Source organism: Peromyscus californicus, unplaced genomic scaffold (genome assembly GCF_007827085.1).
Source record: "Peromyscus californicus insignis strain IS unplaced genomic scaffold, ASM782708v3 Scaffold_5__1_contigs__length_169319896, whole genome shotgun sequence".
Taxonomy (NCBI): Eukaryota; Metazoa; Chordata; class Mammalia; order Rodentia; family Cricetidae; genus Peromyscus; species Peromyscus californicus.
This window is the reverse complement of record NW_026294573.1, coordinates 47,781,030-47,798,051: the sequence shown is the minus strand read 5'-3', so window position 1 is coordinate 47,798,051 and position 17,022 is coordinate 47,781,030. Positions and strand designations below refer to the sequence as shown.

At 42.5% G+C, this 17,022-nt stretch overlaps 1 protein-coding gene across 5 annotated transcripts in view; it reads left to right on the top strand.

Moving 5' to 3' along the window:
* Positions 1-4,498: 4,498 nt before the first annotated feature.
* Dab1 (DAB adaptor protein 1) overlaps positions 4,499-17,022 on the top strand; it is an 803,063-nt gene continuing 790,539 nt past the window's right edge. For all 5 annotated transcript variants that reach the window (XM_052718127.1, XM_052718129.1, XM_052718128.1 and 2 more), the window contains exon 1: positions 4,499-4,651. The gene's annotated coding sequence lies outside the window, so the exon portion shown is untranslated. The remainder of the gene's footprint in view (positions 4,652-17,022) is intronic.

Here is a 17,022-nt window from a genome sequence, read left to right as displayed (position 1 = left end):
TAAATTATATTTTTGATACATATTAGTTCAGATTAATTTCCTTATTTTTGCATGATCTGATTGGATTACATTGTGTAGGAAGCAATAAGCTTTTATGAACTGCCTATGTTTATGACATTATCACTCATGATTTTCAGTCACTCTGGCCAAAGGATTACAAAGTGCATTTTGTTGCTTTGTTTCCTTTCACACAGCCAAACCCTGTGTCTCTGAACTGCTTAGTATCTGGAAGTAAAACTGACCCGGCTAGCAGAATGTCTGTCTTGATAAATCAGGAACAAAAAGTCCAAAACTAATGGCTTCCACAATGGAAGGTGCCCTGGGAAATAAAATATAGAACAGAGGGACTGGGGGCTTGTTTACTATGACTCTCTGTATCCATTTGATGGGAAGTATAAATAGGTTTCTTTCCACAAAGGACCCGGGGAGCAGTGAATGGGGAAATAATTGACTTGTCTTGGTATGTTTGTGAATGTGCATTTTTATCTGATGGTAAATATGCTGTTGGCCTTTGAGTCAGTCACCCACCATAAAATTTCCTCAGCCTCTTCTGCACCAAGATAACGTACCCATCCCCCCCACCCAAGAAAACATTTCAAATTAGCATTAATCATCCAGTGTCTTGGTTTGGGCCCTACGGTGAAAGCCACCTACTGCAGCTGAATGCCATTCAGCAGGCAAGAAGTGATTTGCAATATAATTTAAATGAAGAGTTGGTTTCCTTTCCCATTTAGAACACACCAGTATGGAAAACTGATTGTCAGACATTCTGGTGATGTGCATCAACTTGGCTATTCACTCAGAAAATGAAGTTTCCTGAGACACCGGTACATTTAATTTATTTTTTTTTCCTGTGAAGTTAACTTCAGCTTGTTAAATACAATGACTATCCAAGCCACAGAAAAGCCAACACTATTAATTTTAATGCTTATAATGTAATGGAAGGAGATTATATTCATTTGGAATTTTCCCCCTCTTAATAGAATGTTTACTTGCCCCACTCCTTATGAGTTAATTATTACTTTCCCTCCATAACGCTCTGCTTCTTTCTGAGCAGCCAAACAGTGTGTCTGTCAATATCCTGAGTTTAAGAATTGGTGGTGAATCTAGCATTTCAAAATGGTTATTGCTAAAGCTTCAATAGCTTGGCAGCCTGATGTGGGAATATATGGCTAATAGGAATACAACTGGTCCCTTGCAGAGCCCGGCCATCTATTTTTATAAAGCATTTCACTTTTGTACAGTTTCTTTCTTATGCTTTGATTGTCAGATTGAATGACTTTTCCGTGAATTATCTAGTCACAAGTTATGATTTGGTGACTTTCCCTCTTTGCTCATTCACTTATCTATTTTTAGTTCATTGGCTTACTCAGTTAATAGACATTTAGTGACACCCACTTATGTCAGTGCTGTGTGAAGTATCAGGGATTGATGATTAAGACAAGTCTCTATTTTCAGGGAACTTGGTGTTGCGTAAGAATTGCAACAAGGAACTGTAGCACATGGGGCATCGATGCAAGAGAATTGGGTTCAAAGATACAGGTACAGAGGTGCACACCTTTATTCCCAGCCCTCGGGAGGCATAGATGGGCAGATCTCTGGGAGTTTGGGGACAACTTGGTCGATATAGTAAATTCCAGACCAGTCATGGCCAGATAGTGTAAGACCCTGTTGCAAGAGCAACAACAAAAATCCAGGGATAGTAGAGGGCACAGTGGAGGCAAGGCTCTCTGGAAAAGGGACCACCAAGCCCTGATCTGTTGGGGCTAGATCTTGGAGCCCTAGGTCTTGACTTCTTCACCACTGTTCATGGTGGAAAGATGCAAACAGTGGGAGAAGGCACTTCTGGCAGAGGTTGTAACATGTGCAAGCTGAGATGAAAACCCGTTAGAAACTTTGACCTACAGGGTGGTTACAGCCTCCCAGCAAAGTCATTCAGAGTGGAAAATGCACTCAACTTACCCATTCACCAAACATCCTGTCTTGGAAATTCAATACCTTGTAGATTTCAGGTTGTTGTTCTTCTAATCCCATGGTTGACGAGGGCCTGCAGCTAACTGCCACTACCGGCATGGAAGAGAGTATTGTAGCACACTTATCAACCTGGGAAAACAGCAAATTTCCGAAGGTGTAGCTTCTACTCAATCTCTCTCACTTTCAACCATCACAGGGGCAGAACATTATGGACTGAGTCAATCATGCCTTTTTTTTTTTTCTTATAAAAAATGATAATGATATGGGCTGACACTCAGCAAGATCCCCATCAGTCTGGCACTGTTTTAGATTCTCTTATCTGTAATCTGAGCCTTCTGATGACACTTGGAAACAGGTATCAAAAGCATCCCCTTTCACAAAGGAAACTCATGCACAGTCGGGTAACTTGCCAAACAGCAGAGGCACTAGAGTCAGCATCATACCAAAATTCGTTTATTCTAAAGTCTACAGTTTTAAACATCATGCTCCTAGTCTCTGCCCTCAAGGACCTTCAGTCCAGCCACACAGAGAAGATGTGCAAGTAGTGACAGTCATGCATGCCTGTGTCTAGACAGGACAATAGCACACATGATTTGTGGAGAAGTTTAAGTGAGATACAAAGTGTATGAAGTATTGAGAACGGTGCCTGGTACACGGGTAAGCATGTGCAAACTGCTGGCACTGTGGTGACTAACTTTTTCATAGTGCTAGCATCCAGTGGCACTATGGAATTCAGAGATAGAGGAGTGTAATCTGAGGTCAGTGGCAAAGGAACCCTGTAGAGTAGTGGCAGTTAATGTAGATGTGAATGGCTTCAGGGAAGACTCCACATACAGAAGATTTGGGGAAACAAAATGATTATTACAGCAAACAAAGAACAGGATGCAGAAATGCAAGCTGACTGAAGAATTCCATCATGTTTAATAAAAGCAAATAGACCAATTTGATTGAAGTGGGGCATCTGTATGGGAACGAATGAGATCCAGCAGAGAGGCAGGAGCTGTTTACAGATCATGATGCCCATTGAATGGCAGGCACTATTCATATTTAGTTGTCATAAAAAATTTCCTGAGGTTGTAAACTCACTTTTTTTTCATTGACACAATGAGGTTCAGAGAACTGAGGCAGCTTTTCTAAGGTCACCAAGCTAAGGAATGGTAGACCATGGGCTGAGAACTAGAGCCAGGTTCTTTTGGTCACATCACACTTTCATTTTTGTAGCTCATCCTTTAAATATATTGTCAGTGTTTGTAGAATCATTTTTTTTTCTCATAAAGTATGTAGGAAAAAAGTAAGAAAAATGTGTTAATGTGTTGACACGTTCTTCTTTGGGGTTTGGTTATCATTCCCTTTAGCCTAGTATTTCAAAATTCCACTTACTAACCGGCGTGTCCTTTCATCAAGACGGAAAGAGCTGGCTTCCTGTTCGGTTTCTTATACATCCCTCTCCCCTGGTTTCCTGTCCATGTGTACCTGTTAGAGCACACATCATCAAAAATACATCATCATTTGGAGTAAGAGCTGTCAGTAAAGACATGCAGCTTGGAATGAGGACCCCGGGTGCTAGGGCTGGAATCTTGGCTCTTCCTCTAACAGTTGTGACCACAAATGTGTGTTCTAAGTTGTCTTTCTTTCTGTCACTTTATCTGTGAAATAATCATAATAATCCTACCAGTGGTTTGCTGCTAATTAACAAATAGATTAATACATGTAATAACTGCAACCTGCACTTAAAATGCTGCTAACATTCATGGAATAGTAACACACGTATTGTCATAGCTGTGGCTTCTGTCTCCTGTCTTCCCACAAATGGAGTTCAGATCTGGACGAGTCCTTTCACATTTGCTGAAGAGAGGACTCAATTACAACCACTGAAGTTGGTCATTTGGCAACATCTGTCAAGATTTAAAACCTGCATTTAAAATATGGTTTATTATTTTTAAATTATTTGTGCATGTGTATGTTAGTATGTGTATGTGAGGGCAGGTGCCCACAGAGTTCAGAAGAGGGTTTTTGGATGCCCTGCATCTGGAGTTGCATGTGGTTGTGCCCCCCACCCCATCTCAGTGCTGGGAACCAAATCCAGGTCTTCTGCAAGAGCATTCACACCCTTAACTGATGAATCATCTCTCCACTCCCCAAATATACACCTTCTTTAATCTTTGCTTCACCTCAGTGTATTACTTATTACTCCCACAGATAGACTCATGAAGTGAAAAGTGTACAATGTGTAGCTTTTGGGGGTTTGGCTTATATGTGTATCACCCAGTCTAGAATCTTGAAATAGACGTTGACAAACATTTGAGGTTTCATGTGTTTTCCACATAGTCCAGCCCTTTGCTTAATCCCAGTGCAGTTCCCAAGGCTCAGCAGCCTGTACACACTTCCACTTTTGACAGCAGGCCTCCTCCCTTCCCAACCACTTACTACAAGCTCCGTTGCTGTGACCAGCTCAACCCTGGTCCTTGCTTCTCCTCTGTAGTCTGCTCTCAAAACTGACATGGATTTCTTTCATTGCAGCTGCTCCCTGCCCTTTCTCCATGATTCCTGACTTGTGGCCCTGGCAATCTCAGAAGAGCTTCATTGAATTCCCTTCCATCCAGATCCTGGGGACTCGCTTCCCCTAGCATCATCCTGTGCAGCTTGGACACTGACTAAACCAGTTTTTAGGATACTTGTGAGTACAATACTTGGTTCTTTCATAAAAATATTTCCAATCACCTTTTGGCCCCTGGTACTCTCTAATTTTGTTTTTCTCTGTCCTCTCTCTTTCTGGAACTCACTGTTGGCTGCAGAGTTAACACATCAGGGCTCTCGTTTGTTTAATCACTGACTATCGACTGAGGTAGTGGGCAGCAGGAGTGGGAACCGTGAGGTGCATGCCTTTGTTCTCCCACGTGGTTCCATTCAGGTTACTTGTCTCTCACTTAGATTGGAAACTAAATGGATTAGAATAAAACCAATTTGAGGGGAAAAGGAAATGTTCACAGGAACAGAAATAGCAAGTCCTACTACCTTGGCTGCCTAAGATCTGTAGACCTCACCAAGGAATTTAAAAAGTAATGTTTCTTATCATAAGCGACAGAAATATGCTGCTTTCTGCATCAGTAGATATGAAGATTAAAGGGGCTGACCGTATTAAACAATTTTGCACAGCACCAGGCACTCTGGGCAGTGCTCTTGGCCTTATTACCCTGCTTCGTGTGGCTATTTCAGGCCCAATTTAAGAATACAATGCAGCCTGGCTTTGCAAATTGACATCCTTTAATTTAAACTGTCTTGTGGGAGAATTAAGAAATTGTGGAACAATTATTCCCCCTCAGTTGAAAGCTGGATGACATCGTGAGATTCTTGTACATTAGCCATTTGAATTGATTAAGTCACATAATTGAATTACACCTTTGCCCCCATAATATCTCGTGGCAGATATGTTGGTGTTTCCTGTTGGGGAAATGCTCTCATAAAAATAGAACAGGGGCTGGGGTTGCAGATGGACCTGCATGGCAAAGAAAAGCTCAGAGCAGGTAGGGGTACAGAGAGGTCTGTGGAGGTGGTTGGCTGAAGGAGCCAGCAACACAGTGGAAATTCACAGATGAATTCACACTGCAACATGGTATGCAATATATGCTTCCCAGCTCTCCCTTGTCATCATCCTCCAGCATTTAGCTTGTGGGGTATGCCACTCATTCACAAAGCTTTGGCTAACATTACCAAGGAACAAAGTGCTGGCTTTGGGGTACTTTCCTTTGTCCTCCGTGGCCCCCTCTTCTTCATCAAAGGTACCTACTAGGAAGTAGGCAAGCCACCTTCCCCGGGCAAAGAAGCCAAGCTGGAAGCCATTCCCAGCTGATCTGTGAGTGAGGGCACACACTATTTACTGCAGGAGGTTTGAGCTGGACTTGAAGGGACAATTGTTTAAGTCTCTGAGATAATTTCTTTTCTAGCCTAGCATGGAGAGAATAGACTCTGCTAGCCAATTTTTAAAGCATCACTCTTAAGTAGGAGTGTTTGTACTACCTGCATCATTAGAGGATTGCAGTTATTAAATCCAATTTATTTATTTATTTTGTTCAGAGAGTTGTACTCATTAAACACAACTCTCTAAGTAATAGATATGTATTATATACAAAAGCTAGGTGGATGCTAATGGAGAAAAAGTTGTCAAAATTTATTCCTATTCTTTAGAGGGGATCGATAAAAAGTGGAGGGGAAATGCCCTGGACTGAACATAGAAGTCGGACCAGTAAGGATCAGAAAGCATGCTGGGAAGGAGAGGAAGGAAGAAGGGTAGATAGATGGCTATGATGGGTGCATGACACACGTGTGTTTGGGAATATCAAAGTGAATCCTGTAAATTTGTGCAATTAGTATGTGCTAAAAATTGTGATAAGAAAAACAAACTGAAAACAGTTAAGTCATGCATATTTTTTTAAACTGAGGACTGGAGAGATGTATGCAGGTATAGCACTGTGGACCGAAGTACAGGAAGGAGGCAGGCAGTGAACTCTCCATTTCATTTCTCTCTGAAGTCTCTGCTGCCCTGACTGGCCCTGCCCCCTCACCCTTTCCCACAACATCCATTTGGAACCCAGTGGAGAAGAAATCTCTTAACTTCTCATCCTATGGTCAAGCTGGATGTGTGCCTTTCATTGGAAAACTCCTGTGAAGGAGAAAGGTTTAAAACATGGCTCTGCTGCACCCCACCCCCACCCCGACTTCCAGCTCGCTGCCACACTGCGCAGCATTCTGGGGCTTCAAATTCTTTGTCTATTCTGTGTGGCAGGAGAATCGCTCACTCTTTTTAAAAGCCCTTTACCTTTTCTTTGCCTTTATCAAAGAACACTCTCAGAGCTTTAAAACCCAACCACAGCTATCCTCCTGAATATTTCTGTGTGGAAGGGATTAATCAAGTCTGTCAAACACTGAGCGGTAAAATCTTTAATATTTCTAAAAGGTTTAAAGCCTGCATATTTATCGCATGCATCATTGAGAATAATCTTTCTTTTTATAAAAAAAAAATATTAAACGCTCATGGTGAAATCGTGTGGTGATAAGCGCAGTGGGTGAGAGGCTCATGAAGGAGCCAGTTGTGATACTGGGATGGAGACTTCAGTTCAGCCATTCTCTGACATTACCTGGCTAGGAGCAGCCCATCCACCCCCACATGTGCTTACACTAAGGTTTATGCTGCAATCTGAGCATTCGGATGCTCAAGAGAAAAGGAGGAAGAGTGAACGCCACACTAATTTCTGCTGAGTGCTTTCTGTATGTGAGGTATTGTGCCTGCGTACCTAAGGGGGTTGCTACATTTTGATTTTCAAAACACCCTTTTGTTCCGGCATTATCTAACTGATTTATAGATAAGGATACCAAGGTCCCGTGAGGGAAGCAATTTTCTCAAGCTCACATGAATGTTCATTTACAAAGCTGGGATTTGACCCTGTGCTTGTCCAATCCTTTCATTCTATGTGTACAGCAAGTGCTTAGTTGAAGAAGGTAGCCACTTGTCTTAGTTAGGGTCTCTATTGCTGTGATAAAATGCCATGACCATAAGCACTCTTGAGGAGCAAAGAGTTTATTTCACTTTACAGCTCACAGTCCATCATCTAGGGAAGTCAGGGCAGGAATTCAAGGCAGGAACCTGGAGGCAGAACTAGAAGCATAGGCCGCACAGGAGTGCTGCTTACTAGCTTGCTCTCCATGGCTTCCTCAGCCTGCTTTTTTACAGCACCCATGACCACTAGCCCGGGGGTAGCACCACTCACAGTAAGTTGGGTTCTCACATATCAGTCCTCAATCAAGAAAATACCCCACAGGCTTGCACACAGGCCAATCTGGTGTGGGAATTTCTCAGTCTAGGCTTGCTCTTCTCAGATAGATGACTCTAGTGTCAGTTCTCAGGAAACCAGCCAGCACACCACTCAAGTATTATCAAAGACAGTTAGGACTGAGATGTCTGAGGATTTTTAAAGATTCATCATTATTTTACAGACAGAGAGACAAACGATATAGCTGGCTGGACATGATTCTGAGAAGCTGAGATGCTTAATCCAATAGTGGTGTAGCTATTCCTTAGAATAGAGATACACTCATATAATATGACAGACTTGTATTTTGTTATGTAGAAAGTGAATTTCCATGTAGCCTGATGTCATCTACTCTATCACCCTGAGAAGTAATATCTACCCTACTGCCATTTGACAAATGGAGAAACTGAGACCCAAAGGCATAAGCTGTGTCTAGAATATACAGCTAAAGCAACTACATTGATGCTCAAACTCTGTTCCTCTTATTATTCCAGAATATTTTCACTAATATTGCACACACACACACACACACATACACACATATGTATGTGTATATGTCCATATGGGAAATACATTCGTATGTATGAATATAGATGCACATGACATACTGGTGGCAGCCAGAAGACAACCTCGGATGTGTGTCCTCCTCTTCTAGCTTGTTTGGGAACAGTAATTCTCTGTTGCTGTCTGTTGGCATGCCAGGCTATCTGATGAACTTCTGAGGATTCTCTTCCCATTTGGCTGCATGAGCACCTGGATTTACAGATGTTGCCATTGTGCCCAGATTTTATGTAGGTTCTAGGGATTCAAAGTCAGGTCTTCACGCCTGTGTGGCAATTTCTGTACCCACTGAGCCATCTCTCCCCGCTTCCACTAATATTTTAAAACCATTTGTTATATGTTTGAGAACTTAACAAATAGAAGAGTTGGAATTTTATTGAAAAGAAATATACTATTTCTAGAGTGCTTTATCAGTTATCAAAATATACTGGATTGAAATTTGATGTGTTGATCTGGAAATTTTTACAAACACTTTTCGTTTAAAAAACATAAAAGAGTTATGTGTTATTTTATGAGTAGGAATACATAAAAATGTTCAGCTTTATTGGCAAATAAAATAAAGTTTTGAGGCTTAAAAAGACTTCAGAGACCTGTGCCTCTGGTTTGCAGATTTAATAGCTGAGGTCCCAACACCGACATTGGTATAACCAACTCTGCAGCCAGGTGGTGGTGGCACACGCCTTTAATCCCAGCACTCGGGAGGCAGAGGCAGGCAGATCTCTGTGAGTTTGAGGCCAACCTGGGCTACAGAGTGAGTTCCAGGAAAGGCCAAAAAGCTACACAGAGAAACCCTGTCTCAAAAAACAAACAAACAAAAGAGGCATAACCAACTCTGTATAGCATCCTGTGATGGAAGAAAGATTTCTTCATTCTGATGGGATGGGTGATATAAAACTAGGGAATTTTTTATGGGAAGTGCAGAGGTTGACATCCAGAAAGGAAAGGAGGATTTTAATCATGGGAAAATATTCAATAAGTGATATTAAAATGGGAGAATGGAAGGACTGTATGGCACAATGCCACAAGACAGCCCCATGGGCAGGGACCTTTTCTGGAAGCTCAGGTGTGTTGTTTCAATATAACTACTTGTGTAATTGTATATTCTTAGACTGCCACCACAGTGAGATACCTGTACGATTAGACCCCTGGCCATTCTGCCTCCTCTGCTTCATGCTACCAGTTTGGCTTGAGCTAACAACCCAAGGAAAAGCCCCAGGATAGGGAAGATTTGTAATTCCAACCTTACCTTGTACAGGTGTAGTCCTCTCTGTGTTTACCAAATCGATGGACAGAGTAAAGAATGAGCGGTCAAAGATGGGCTTTCTCCTTCCAGGCCACCAGGAGGACAATGGGTCCACTTCTGGAATGCTTTGATTGGGCAAGATGTTTCCCCAGCTTACATTCTGCACACTGTGAATAGCATCCACAGGGGAAGAGAAGTGAGTTCTCTGCATTCCTGTGAGCTGCAGCCTGCTGTGGAGGACGGGCCCAGGCACTGGGCTTTTTCTGTGTCTATGTGTTATATGCAGATGAAATGGGCTTGCAGTAGGGTAAAGCTCTCACACGCACTAAGAGGCAGAGACCAAGGGCTTGGTCTTCTCCAGATGGTGAAATGGATCTTAAGTGCTGCAAGTTGGCATTCAAAGTTCTTAAGGGTCCCACTGATTCTTTCAACACATGTCAGCTTACCCCCACAGATAGCCTTTAATGCTGAACACTCAGCTGGGCACAAGTCTACAGAGCACCACAAATCTCTCGAAAGTCATGCTGGCCAGTAGAATGTGAGAAGCTAAAAACATCAGCGGAGGCTCTTGAGTTTGGAGACCTGTGAATGAACCAAAAACTCATGGTGTTAGTTAGGATGAGTAAAGTCATCTTCCTTAATGGATAACCCTCCCCACTCTTAGATTTAGCACAGCTACAGGATATTATTCCACTTGGTGCACCCATTGGGGGACTGGCTTGTTTTCCAGCCTTATTTATGTTACCATCATCTTCTCATGTTCCTAAGGTATTTTTGAAGAAGAGGATAGAAAGAAGAAAATCCCACTTGATGTGTTTGGAGGGGATCTTACTGAACATAGCACTCATCCCCTCTAACTATATTCCCTTGGCTGGAGGTCAGCCATAGAATCCACTTAATTGTGAAGGAACAGCAAATATAGTTTAGCTATGTGCCCAGAGAATAAGTGACAAAGATATACTTTTGTCTCAACAATTGGTTCTTATTAAAACATACACAAACTTTCTGACCATATCAAAGGACCCCATGAGAAGGTATGATATTCCAGGGTGGGAAGGAAGCTCTGCTGAAAATTTCATGAGCATAAAGTATCTGGAAGCACTTTCAGTGGTAATACAACTTTTCACTCCAGGATTCCTCTTCTAGTCTTGCATCCTCAAAATAGAAATAGCAAAGATTTGCGAGCAAACAAATCCATTTCCATGAAGTTTCTCAGAAGTTTGAAAGTGAGCAAGAAGTAAACTTTCACAAATGAGAAAATGGTTTCAGTGTTTTTTTTTCCACCACTTTGAGTAGGTAGCAATTAAAGAAAACTGATTTCTCAAGGCTCTTTAATGTTGTTAATGACATATGGACAGAAGAGAGGAACGAGGATCTTGAAGCAATCCTTTCCTTGCAAACATATGCTCAGGTGTGTGATCACAGACACCCAATGAAGACTGAAAGACTGCATTAACACAGGAGGTAATTCTCTCCAGAGTGGGAAAAGAACACCTCTCCGTTGTTTGCCGCCACGTGCGTTTTCTTCTAAATCTGGTATAGCTTTTGTAAATATGAAGAGTGAGGCAAGGGTGAGTGTGATGGCTCACCAGGTAAATGGCTTACCTCCCAGGTATGAGGATCAGAGTTCAGATTCCCAGATTTTACATAGAAATTGAGTGGATGTGGTAGTCTGCCTGTAATCCGTAGCACAAAGCTGACTCACCAGATTAAACAAAGCAGTAAGCTCCAGTTTCAACAAAGGCCCTGCTTCAATATATAATGGGTAGAACAGTTAAAGGAGACACTCCATGTTAACTTCAAGCCTCCACATACATAAACACACATGCCTGTAAGCATGCATACACATACACAAGCAGATCATACACACAGACAATGCCAAAAAAGCAAGATAATTAAAAAGGAATTTTAACAAAGTAAAAAGAAGAGCTTTGGATGCCCAACTCACATAGAGACTTATCGTCCCAAGCATCTCAGGATGTGAACAAGTAATATCCTACAATTGTATCAAGAGAAAGGAAGAAACAGTAAGTTTGAGACCAGAGGACACCGTGGAGGTCAAAGGTTGTACAGAATATGGTGTGTACAACACTTTGCTCACCTGGGCTGGAGAGCACAAGTCTCAACTTTAATTGCCTTTCACAATTAGAACAACTACTGGCTGGGTGGTGCATGCCTGTAATCCCAGTGTTTGCAAGATGGATCTGAAGTTCAATGAGACCCTCAGCTACTTAGCAAGTTTACACTAGCCTGGGATACCTGAGACCTTGTCTCAAAAGGTCACTGATTTAAAAACTCAAGAAAGAAGCAATGGGTTCAAATCTTGGATTTCTGTCTACTTGTTGTGTGGCTCTGGCTATATAACACCACTGCTCTGAATGTCCTTGTAAAAGTAGAAAGGATACCTTTTTCTGTATAGTACTAGGGTTGCACTAATATGATAATATCTTCAAATATGTGATTCATACACATGTGTGTAGATGTATATTCATGTATATATACATATTTGCATTTGTGTGTATATGTATGTATAAATACCATACATATCCATCTGGGGACCTCTAACTAATTCAGAGGGGTGTACTTTGGGATAAAAGCCCCTTTCTTATTTCAACTCTTTTGGCCCTCTGCAGGCTCCCCCCCCCCCCCCCGGCCAATCTCCTGCCTTACCTTTCTCCAGACTCAACACTAGGACCACTTGGAGTTTTATTTGGGGGAGACTATGCCTGGAACTCCCAGCTGTAATGTGGAGAGTTACTCCTGGGACCTCTCTCCATCTCTTTTCCTGTACAATTTCAGTTTCGTATGGGCAGTGCAGGCCCACTCTATACTCAGCTTGTGTGCCAACTCTGAGAGTAGGAACACCCTTGCCTAAATGTTCTAAGGGAGATATTCTGAAGCAAAAATTTTCTGGGTTAGGTATGGGCAACCCAGGCCTCTACCCTGCTTGTGTGCCAACTCAGGTAGCAGGGGTATCCTTGCCTAAAGGTTTGAAGAGAGACATTCTGAGGCAAAACAATTCTGCCTTAGTATTGGGTGTGACTACTTCAGGAGTTCTGGGGCTACGACACATCCCAAGAGGAAGGACAAGGACAACATCCAGAGTCACTTTCTTAATTCTGTCTGCACCAGTCCCCACAGAACATCACAGTCGTCCATGAAGAGCACACATGCCCAGGGATTATCTTGGCATCATGTTTCTTTCAGCAACAAGCTCTATTTTCCTATTTTTTTCCCTCCCGGGCATATCTATATTTATACAACTGTTAAGCTGGATGGAGAAGGTGCTATCCATGTGTTATTTGGGTTGTCTGCACTCTTTCTCCTGCACAGTAGAGGGGTCAGATTGGCTGAGAATCTTGGAGGGTCCTTGAACATCCTGCCCACAGGCCTTCAGCATCATTAAAATTGTGCTCAGTAACTTCTAAGGGAAAATATGCAAGGAAATAGCTCATTTGCAACTTAGAACTTGCTTGAATCCTAGCGTAGTCTCCAATTTATGCTGCCAAGAAGCCTATTGCTGATTATGCTGGATGCCCCATAAATTAATGAGAACTGGACTTAGAGGTGACAACGATTGCTGAGCCTGTGGAGCAGAAAATGCAACACTAATACATATGTTTCAGAAATGTCCTTTTGTCTATATATTTGGAGGAGAAAGTGCTGATGAGGATCAATTTCATATTGACTTTAAATTTTTCAATTGACCCAGAGCTCTTTTTATTAAGTAATGCACATGAGAACGGTTCATCCCAAGCCCACTTGATGACTTGGAGAATTCCCTTCAGAATCCAGGAAGCTGGATAGAATTTGAAATGCAATTCATTCATGTATTCTTTTATTCATTCTTTAATAAATATTTATTGAGCAGCTGCTATGTGCTTAATTCTAGAAAAGAGGCTAGAATGTGAGTAAGACCCAATCTGCCCTCAAGGAATCTAAACTCTAATGAGCTAGACAGACACATCAACATACATCCGGCCCTGAGCAGGTGCCTCGGATTAGTGAGGTGTGTAGGGGGTGAGAAAGTGCTGAGAAAGGACTCACAAAGGATATTCTGGGCACTTGTCAATATGAGCTCTTGTTGAATGAATGAATGAATGAATGAATGAATGAATGAATGAATGAATGACTAGATGATTGAATGATATGGACCTTGAGCTGAGATTTGAAGCACCATAGTGTTTGGTTAAGCAGAAAATAAAGTTCAGGGCACTTGGGATTGAGGGAGCTTAATGTGTAAAACGAGATTCGCTATTTTAAATATAGCCCAGGGAATAAGGGGAGGCAGGAAGTAGGGCCAGCTATTCCAGAGCAGCTAGAAGGATCTTGGATGCTAATCCACCACTTCTGCAAATGGACCTGTTTCTAAAAGGCACAGCTCAAGGTCCTCAGACTGCAGGGACCTGGCTGACTGGCTACCCAGTGGATGGCTCCGTTGTGATTACTTCCTGTGGTTGGAACAGAGATAGGAAGTAAAACAGGAAGTCATTGCTCTTATTTTTTGAATACTTACCTGTAAAGGCAGCCTGGTAGAAGAACAAAAAGCCTGCCCTCAGAAAGACCTAGCTGGAATCTTGATTCACTACCCATCAACAACAGTGCTTGATTCTGGAAGCTGGGTTCCCCTGCTGTGTCTTCAGCTTGTCTGAGTATTGGGCAACATGTTGTGAAGTGTTTTCCCTTTTACTGCCTTTGCATGCTTTTCTCAACTGGCATTTCCCACATCCTTACCTACTGTCTGTGTGCCTGCAAGTGGTGCCACTCTGTTTTGTCTTAATCCTGTTTTAAATCCTAGCAAGTCTGGGCAAACATGAGCATCTCTCTTCTGCGCACCTGCCTCTGGGACAGCCTCCCTGTGCTGTGTATAGCAGGTTAGAATCTTGTTGTGCTCTCCTGAATTTGACTCGATGTCTGCAGTGGCCTGGTTGATTTATGGCTGCTTGCTCCTCTGTTTGATCTTAGCACAGTCTGCTATGATGTAGCGGCTTCCTTCCACTCACCTGCTGGTATCTTCATGTTTGGTCAATAGCTTGTTAACTACTCCGAGGACAGGGACTGCCCTTCCTGGCTAACATCGAGAGTGGTCTCTATGGTAACTGCATCCCATCAGAGACCATGCTCATTCTTCAAGGCTTTCCTCATCTATTTTTCTCTGGTGACTTCTGAGTAACCTGTAATGTTTGGAGCCCTGTCTCACCCTGCCAGGAAGCTAGTGCTGATTGAAAGCCTCACAGAGGAGCTGAACAAGACACACTGCTTTCTTCTGCCTAGGCTGGCTTGTTCTGTGTTGCATTTGGGCCAGGCCTGCTGGGACCTGTCATCCCTCCTTTATCATTGCTCTTTGTGGCGGTCCCCGGCTACTGCTCTTGGTCTCTCTCAGAAAGCATTGCTGAGGTTCCTCCAGATCTCCCTGCTCATTAATATCTTGCGACAGTTGCCTCTGAGTCCTGCCATTCTGTGGATGCTGTTTCTCATGGTCTGTCTTTGTTTAATCATTTTCTCATCTCCTCAGAACTGACTCCCAAGCTTTCTGTTCTTCATCTGTGCCGAAGAAGCGATGTCAAAGATACTCATGTAGATTGCTCAGATGCAATACAGGGGAAACCATCATTCATATGACATAGGACTCTAGAGTATTCAGTCTGCTGATGACCTTGGGGCTCAGCGAAAGCACAGGTGATAACAAACCCCATGTGGAGAGCTGTGTTCCAGGCACTGTAGTGAGCTCACTCCATCTTTACGATGCCCTAGTAAGGAAGATACTATTTGGGAGTCATTGTATAGACGAGGAAACAAGAAAAGAGGGAGTTTAGGAAAGCGCCCTGGGGTTCTCAATGATGAATGGCAAGTACTCAAACTCTGGTTCAAGAATGTTGCTGTGGTGGTCTTGCAAATCCTACTCATTTTTTAAAGAAACAAAGAAGCTAAGAGATAGATAGCATTTTATACATACATAGAAAAACCACAACTGTATCTCTATACATTCATTGATATTTATCTATTAAGTGATGGATCAATACATTTTTTTAATTATTCTCAATTTTTCAAGTCTACTTATGTGATAAAGATCACCTTTAAAACTCCAACTCCTTGCCCAGTGGTGGTGGTGCATGCCTTTAATCTCAGCACTTGGGAGGCAGAGGCAAGTGGATCTCTGTGAGTTTCAGGCCAGCCTGGTCTACAGAGTGAGTTCCAGGATAGGCTCTAAAGCTACAGAGAAACCCTGTCTCAAAAAAACAAACAAACAAACAACAACAACAACAACAACAAAATACAACACAACCCAAACCAGAAAGTTCAGCTCCTTCCAGCTGTATTGGCTGCAACAAACTTCTTTCATTCGGGCTGGTTCCACACCTAGTCTGCAGCCCTCCTTGGTAGATATCCCATTTCTGACATCTCGGGGTCTCCAGTGAAATCCAGTCTTAACCTTCACAGCTTCACACAATAGGGACACCCCTGGCACATGCCTGAAGCTACCAAGTTCTGCTTCTTGATGGCACTGGAATTTGACTCTCTCTTGCAGCTACATTTGCAACAGGTTTCTATGGTTAATGGTTCCCTCTTTGGATTAAGCTTCCCTTTGATTACTTTTTACAGTTGGGAAATTTACCGAGGTGGGTCTTGACCTGAAGTCATCACTCTCCCCACCCACCCCCTCTTTTTTTCTTCCATTTAGCACCAGGCTTTTCTTTAAACTTTTCATCTCTTTGAGCACTGGACTTAGCTCTATTACACTTTCTGGTGCTACATTTTTCTTCAAACTGCATATTTTGTAGTTCTCTTTGTCGGGTTTGCACATTTTCATTATAGCTCTGCATAAGAGTGATTACTAATAATCACGTGACATGGCTAGGCTGTCTTAAAAATCTCTGCCAATACCATTAATTCAAAATTCTTTGACTTAGCCTTAGGCAGATTTTTTTTTTGGACAAGAACAGAAAACAGTCACACTCTTTACAAAAATATCACAAGAATGGTCTTTAGGCCACTTACTTAGTGTTCTTCCCCTCTGAAACCTCTTGAGCTAGGCTCCCACAGTTCACATTGCCCTTATTACTGTCTTCTGTGTTCTTACTAGGATGGCCCATTAAGACCCCCACTTAAAACATCCAATCACTTTTCTAGCCCAAAGTTCCAAAGTCTTCCCTATTGCTCCAACAAGCACCATGGTCAGGCCTGTCATGGGCCTGTCACCCCACTTCTGGTACCAACTTCTATCATAGTCACTATTTGATTGCTGTGAGGAGACAGCATGAGGCAACTCATTGAAAAAAAGAATTTAATTGGGAGCTTGTTTACAGTTTCAGAGTCTGAGTCCATTATCATCATGGTGGGGAGCATGGCAGCACACATGGTGCTGGAACAGTAGCCGAGAGCAACATCCTGATCCATAATCTAAGAGGAGAGAGAAAGGAGACCCTGGGCCTGGTG